The 7,533-nt window shown below is 39.5% G+C and overlaps 1 pseudogene; it reads left to right on the top strand.

Moving 5' to 3' along the window:
• Window positions 1-7,006: 7,006 nt before the first annotated feature.
• LOC118584986 lies at window positions 7,007-7,101 on the top strand (annotated as a pseudogene).
• Window positions 7,102-7,533: the final 432 nt, after the last annotated feature.

The raw sequence follows: 7,533 nt of genomic DNA on the forward strand, positions 1-7,533 counted from the left end.
CCCCCTACTCGGCAACCTCACCAGTACTGGCTATTTTTGTAGAGGGAATATATATATATATATATATATATATATATGGTCATTGTATCTGGCTTTGATGATATCTCAGTGTGGATTTTGATTTGCATTTTTCTAATAATTAGTGATGTGAACATTCTTTTGTATTTATTGATCATGTACAGATCTGCTTTTGAGAAAGGTCCATGGGATCCGTTGCCTGCTTGTATATAGAATCAAGTGCCATTGGTTTGCTTTTTTTTCTGTTTGAACATTAATCTGTTGAGTTTGTAAGATCTTTCTCCCATTCCATTGACATTTCTTCCATCAGTTCCCCCGTCCTGTGCTGTGAATGAGCTTCTTGGTTTGCTATAATCCCATTCATCCACTTTGACTTCTCTTGCTTCTGCATCTGGAGTCAAAAATACCATTACTTATCATATGGCTTAAACTATTCCCATGGCTGTAGGTGTAGCTCAGGAGCAGAGCACTGTCTTTCCAAGGCCAGGGTCCCAGTTAAACTCCTAGTACCATAAAAATAATTTGTAGGATCTTCCTCATACTATTCTCGGGCAGTGTACTAGTCTAGGGCTCACATCTAAGATGAATTGGTTCCACTTTAAATTGACTAATTTTATGGTGACAGATAGAAGTGGTTCCAGTCTCCTGCATGTGGATGTCTGTTTTCCTCAACACCAGTTATTAAAGATACTGTTCTTGCCACAGTCTATGCTGATGGTGCCTATCCCAAAGGACACTTGGCCATGCATGCACAGGTTTCTTCTCGGTCTTCTGTTCCTTTCCATTGGTCTCTGCATATGATCTTTCTCTTAGTATAGCTTTGTGGTCTGCTTTGTTATTAGTGAGTTAGCTCCTCTTCCACGTTCTCTTCTTCCTAAGTAAAGGTGCCTGGTAGAACTCAATTGTAACGGTTTACATTCTTTTGATTAATATCATTAATAGTTATTCATGGTATGTTAATGAAGCTCACATATGTGATGGAACTATGACACACCTGGCTCTGTTAGTTTCTCACATTGCTCTGGCCGTATTCACAATCCTTTGTGGTTTTGTATCAATTCAATACAGGATTACTTTCCCCTACCCTTTAAAAAACACCATTGATAATATAATAGAGATGGCATTGAATCTGCACATTGTGCGATATAATGTGCACATGATATTAGTTCTTCTAACCCATGTGTAGAGGGTTAAAGAAATGACAGTTCTTAAGGGCCATTCTAAACAGCTGGGTACAGTTCAGTGGCAGGACGCTTGTCCAGTATGTGTGGAACCCTGGATTTGATCCTGAGCACAAGAAAAATAAGGAAGTAAATAGAAAACAAGCAAAAACATCCTACTTGAAGGCCACTGGAGCCTCCAACATTGCTAATTAATACATTCTGTGCTTTCCCTGCCTAATTTTATTCAGTTTAGAAATGGCTCATGGCTCTAGTAATTCTAATTTAGAGTTAATAAAATACAGCTTTCCCCTGCCCCCAGACATTACATGGCTTTTAGCTTCTCATGAAACATCAAGCTTTCCATTTTAGGAAGAACAAAAAGAGATACCATAATCGGCAATATTCAAAACAATGACTTTCAGATCCTAAAATAAATTTAAAGATTTCAAAGGATTCTCTGCCTGAGAGTTATCACTGCAGAGTGTGAAGTGGGAGGGACTCATCTGGCAGCCATCTGGCTGATTGAGAATATCCAGATTCATTTATAGTTATCCTTGATCGCTAGAAACTTAGTGGGCTGCTAATCATGAACTTACTCAGCATGATTCTGTGCTTGCTTGGTGACAGGCACTGTGTTGGAAGCCAAGGAGAAAATTATGAGTGTAGGCTTTGCTGGAGTCCTGCTCTTCCCCTCTTCTAGATTATTCTTTCCCCCATCTCATATAGTCCATTTTCCATACAGATGCTGTGTGATCACAGAATAGTATTGTTTAGCCACCGACACCCCTACCAAGTGTCTTTGTTTTTTTTCCACATCAAATAAAGTATTCTGATTTGCTTGCCACTAGAGATAAAAAGGAATTATCAAGGATATAGAGAGACTCATTTACCCAAAATTAAAAGTACAATCGAACAAGTACTGCTTTGTTTTAAAGGTAATTTTGTGACTAAACCCACACCATAATAATATAGTTTAGGACTGGTTCCAACAGACCACACTATTATGTCTCAGAAGTAGAACTTTTCTAAAATGTATTTTTATTCTTATAGTAAACATTATTTATAATTTCAGAATATTTTGATCTTCAATTCTTTCTTTCAAATAATGAATGTGAAAGATCTATAATGCAATGGACAGAGGCCCATCAAGTGATATATTTTCAGGTGGTTGTATTAAATAATTGCACCTTTAAAGAAATGTAGATACACATTTTTGAATATGTATCCACTTATGCAGAATCTTTGCACAGTTTAGGATTTTGAAGAATGGCAAACAATATCTCATTGGCCCTAAATATGCTTTTAAGTAGTTCCATAAAAATTACCCAGTGTTCCGAATAGATAAGAACTTTGCTGACATTTATTGCTCTGCTGTATGTAATGCTGCATCTATAGACAGAAGAGGATTCATTTGTAGGTAGTTCAGATTTCTAATGGGTTCCTTTAACTTCTATTTCCAGGGCTGGAGAGATGGTTCAGTGGTTAGGAGCTGTGTTACACTTCCAGAGGACCTGAGTTTGTTTCCTAGAACCCACATTGGGCAGCTCACAACTACTTATAATTTTATAATTCCATCTTCAAGGGATCCAATGCATTTTCTTCTGGACTTTGTGAGTAGCTTCTCTCTCTCTCTCTCTCTCTCTCTCTCTCTCTCTCTCTCTCTCTTTCTCTCTCTAAAAGAGGGGGGACAGTATCTAATGAGAGGAAGCTGTAGAACCAAGCAAACAGATGCCCAGATATTTGCACAGCATTCCAATATTATCCTTGTATGCACTTAACTCATTATCTGCTGGACTGAAGTGCTGGGACATCATTCACTGACACTGCACCCCATCAACCCCCACTGTGATTGATATCATTCTACTCATTTCTAACTTTTGACCATTCAACACCAAAGCCAGAAATGGGAACTTTTCTATAATCAAGAAAGAAAAAACAGGTAACAATACATGACTTGAAGGTTTTAAATATTATGAGTGTAAGGCAACTTGCTGTCAACACATATCACTCCATAACATAAATGGTTTCTTTTTCAGACTGAGTTGTCCTTTAGCTTGTCAATCATTCAGCTATTATGATATTAAGGATGGCATTTACCCCTATCAATCTTCTAATCATATTTTACCACCCTCTACAATCTCACTCACATCTTCCTTTTTATTTAAAGTTGTATCAAGAGTACTTTTTTTCTGAAACTAATTTTAACAGAAAAATCTAGTATACATCAGTGTCTCTAGAGAAACCATAATTATGAATAGATTGTGAGCTGGAGAGATAGTTCAGCAGTTAAGAGCACTTGCTGTTCTTTCAGAGGACCTGGGTAAGGTTCCCGGTGACCACATGGTGGCTCATAAGCATCTGTAATTCCAATTCCAATGGACCCAACACCCTTTCTGATCTCTGCAGGCACCTGGCATGCATATGGTGCACAGGCATATATGCAGGTAAAATATTAATACACATAAAAAGATGAAATGAATAATTATAAAAGGATGAATTGTGTTTGATTTTGGTATATTTCATCTGCATAGCACTTAAATGCAGTTCTCCTGCTTTCCTGGCCTCTTGTGATCAAGGTGGAGAGACTGAAGGAATAGACCACATAATAGACAACAGTCTGATTACACTTGCCAGAAGAGCTGTAAGAGCCTCTTTCTGCAGCGTGATCTACACTGTTACCAAATTTCAGTCACAGTACACACTAGCAACCATTCCCTCATGCAGCAACCATTCCAAGCAGCCAAACAAGGATTTCATTAGCAATTGGCCAAAATGACCAGAGCTCAGTTTGCAATTGACAGGGTCTCTAACTCTTGACCTTGCTTGTAACTTAGTACCAATGTGAGAAAACCTTATCAGATCTAATTTTAAAAAATTCACCCCTATTCAATTGATATGAGGTCCCACTTTCTCCAAGCCAACAGCCACCAATTGGGACATTGTACCCCAAACCCCTTTTATTTGTGAAGTACTGTTTATCTTCTTGCTTTGGAATCTCTGCTAAATGTGAAGAGATGGTAGTTAGTTACCTGCTTCAATAAACTCTAAAGTATTAGTAAAGCTTGCTGACACCTGGTTGTCATCATGTCTTTCAGCTGAGTGGGGAGGATAATGGTTCTTGTGGATTGGCACATAGGAAAACTTCAGTATGAGTATCCTATAAGCAGAGGCAGATTCTCTGTTGCTGTTTTCAGTGACTGTTTCTTGCCAGGAACATGGTTTTATCCTAATTTACTGTTCAACATATAATATCTTCCCTCACAGAGAAAATCCATAAGTATCTGTTCAGGAGCAACTGGATTCCTTAATTTATTACTTAGAACCAACTGTTTCATTGTAAAGATGAATCATTTTGCTTACTTGAAAATAAGAACTCTTAACTGTTCCAATCTTTGAAACACCTTGAGTACCCACGTAAAACAGCAAGTGGAAGACTCCACACCTGACTTCACATAGCAGCTGGCACACCACAGTCAAAACAGGAACACTAAAAATATCATATAAAATTACCTTCAGGCTGTTTTCAAAAGGTGCAGGTGAAATATAAATGAATTTCATGTTTAGACATGGGCCCCATCCATCCCTAAGACATCTCATATATATGCAAATATCCAAAAATCTAAGAGAGGGAGAGAGAGAGAGAGAGAGAGAGAGAGAGAGAGAGAGAGAGAGAGAGAGATCTGAAATCCAAAACACTTCAGGTCCCATTCTGTAGAGACCAAGATGTCAGAAAAGGGCCATGGTGTGGGGTAAGAGGCCTGAAGGAGAGTGGGGATAGTGCATGTAAAATGAAAGAAGAGGAGGTAAATAATTCAAGTGCCAAGATTTAAACATGGAAGAGAGAGAAAAGAATAAGAAAGAGGAGGCAGCTAACAAAAGCAAAGGCTGATGCTGATGCCATATGGAACCTACTACTTTGTATTAAGAAAGGGTTGAAATGGAAGTGCCCTACATGCATGGATAAAGTTGACCTCAGAATCCATGAGTGATCAAACAAAAATCTCAGTGCCCAGTGATGTACCTCACTATAAGCTGTTACTCATCATATTTTCAGCAGCCCTCAAGCAACACAGGCTGCTGCTGACATTGTTCTTGACACCTCACCAGATCTAAGTGGAAGGACCCTATTGAGGAAGACAGCACACATCTTAGTTGAAGGACATAGAGAAATTTAAACTGGTACTGGATTGGAATCTTCCTCCTTGCTTATGAGCTTTCATACAGAGGTGCTATGCCACTGCTGGAGGGAAGAGTCATGCACAGTCTTACTGAGTGATGTGATAGGCTTAACCCGCTACAATATCAGCCTGCCAGTGCTGGAAATGTCTTTCTGTATGCTGTGAATGTGTTGCTCTGATTGATTGTTAAATAAAATGCTGATTGGCCAGTAGCCAAGCAGGAAGTATAGTTTAAGTGGGATAAGGAGAAAGGAAAATTCTGGGAGGTGGAAGGCTGAGTCAGGAGATGCTGCCAGCCTCCACTGCCATGAGAAGTAAGATGTAAAGTACTGGTAAGCCACAAGCCATGTAGCAACTTATAGATTAATACAAATGGGTTAGTTTAAGATGTAAGATTTAGCTAGCAAGAAGCCTGCCACGTCCATACAGTTTATAAGTAATGTAAGTCTCTGTGTGCTTACATGGGTCTGAGTGGTTGCAGGAGCCAGGTGGACACAGGAAAACTCCAGCTACATGCCAGTTAAGATGTGTCCCCTGTATAATAGTGGCATGACTGTTATAGGGATAACAAAGCACTTTCTGGTTGAAACTGAGCCTGCTCCACAGGAAGGGATTCATGACTGGTCCTGAAAAATCTCAAAAATACATTGCTAGGGAAAGCATAGGCCCTAAGGGAAACATACTGGAGTTGTTTTGATGATTGTATATAATGTCAAATTGCTTTCTAAATATTTATGTTAGATCCGTCTATACTTTGCTCTCAGTCACAATCAGGGAAGCTTCTTTTTGCAATAGGCAGCAATGAATGCAAATATCCATGGCCACTCATAATATTGAGAATAAATGACCATTGAATGCTCAGCCTGAAACAGGACATATATTCGGAGAACATTGTGGGAGGAGGGAGGAAAGAATGTAAGAGTTGATGATGGGGAAGGGGACTGTGAAGCACTATCTCGGGTTGGGAAGAGGAAGGGAGTCATAGAACTCTACCCATTCCTAGGGAACTATTAGCTACCAGATGTTGAAGAAGGGAGAGTCATTGTCTTCAGTGGTTTAGCTGCTGGTGAATTTCCCATACTCCAGTGGATAGTGCCACACCTATGCTTACATTAAACAATCCTGCTTAAACTCAGAAACAAAAGAGCATGAAAGTTCAATGGGACTTCCATGGAAGAGTGACAAAGAAGATGAGAAGGATGAGTGTGACCAGAATGCATTATATATGTACATGAAATAGTCAAGAAATAATGAATTTTAAAGAGTTATCTCTTATATTACTAGATTATGTTTTTATATCTAATGTTCTGTATTGGTCCCAGCTCAGCATGAATGCCAGTAAGTTATTAGTTGAAAAGGAATGAATTAATGAATTGTTTTCAGTTTGTACCATATTCACAAGGAAAACTCAAGAACTATTTTTCCAGTAACCTCCCTTGTCTATGCTCAAGTGATTTACAATATGCATACTACAAATTCCGAGTTTTAAAAAGTGGTATTTTTTTTTAAATAATAAATATTTTTTATTATATTTGTGTTTTAATTTTACACATCAGCCATGTCCTCCCCCCCTCCCACCCCCACCCCCACCTTCCCCCCATCCCCTCCCCTCCATTCCCATCTCCTCCAGGGCCAAGACTCCCTTGGGCGCTTTGGCAGCACATATACTAAAAGTGGAACGATACAGAGAAGATTAGCATGGCCCCTGCGCAAGGATGACATGCAAAAAGTGGTATTTTTTTTAAGACAGAGTTTTTCTGTGTAACTACCCTGGCTGTCCTGAAACTCTCTGTGTAGACCAGGCTGGCTTCAAACTCACAGAGATCTGCCCATCGCTGCATCCTGGGTGTTGGAATTAAAGTCATGTGCCATCACTGTCCAGCAAAAGTGATCGTTTTTATTGGAAAATGTAATCCCGGGGTGGGGGGGGGGGGGGGGGAGAAAAAAGGTAAGGAGAAAAAGAAGCGAGGAATTATGGGAATTCAAGATGAGGCTGTATATTACATAGATGGGCATGGCTTTACTAAAAGAAGCTTCATGTCTCTCAGTCACACAGGACATCTCTGAGCTGTTTGTACTGCAAGTACCTACATCACACTGACAGGTCAGAGGGCAGAGTGTAATATACTTACCAGCTTGCTGTCAACCCTACTTCGCACTGGTTGGAGTGTGCC

This window comes from Onychomys torridus, chromosome 5, assembly GCF_903995425.1.
Source record: "Onychomys torridus chromosome 5, mOncTor1.1, whole genome shotgun sequence".
Lineage (NCBI taxonomy): Eukaryota > Metazoa > Chordata > Mammalia > Rodentia > Cricetidae > Onychomys > Onychomys torridus.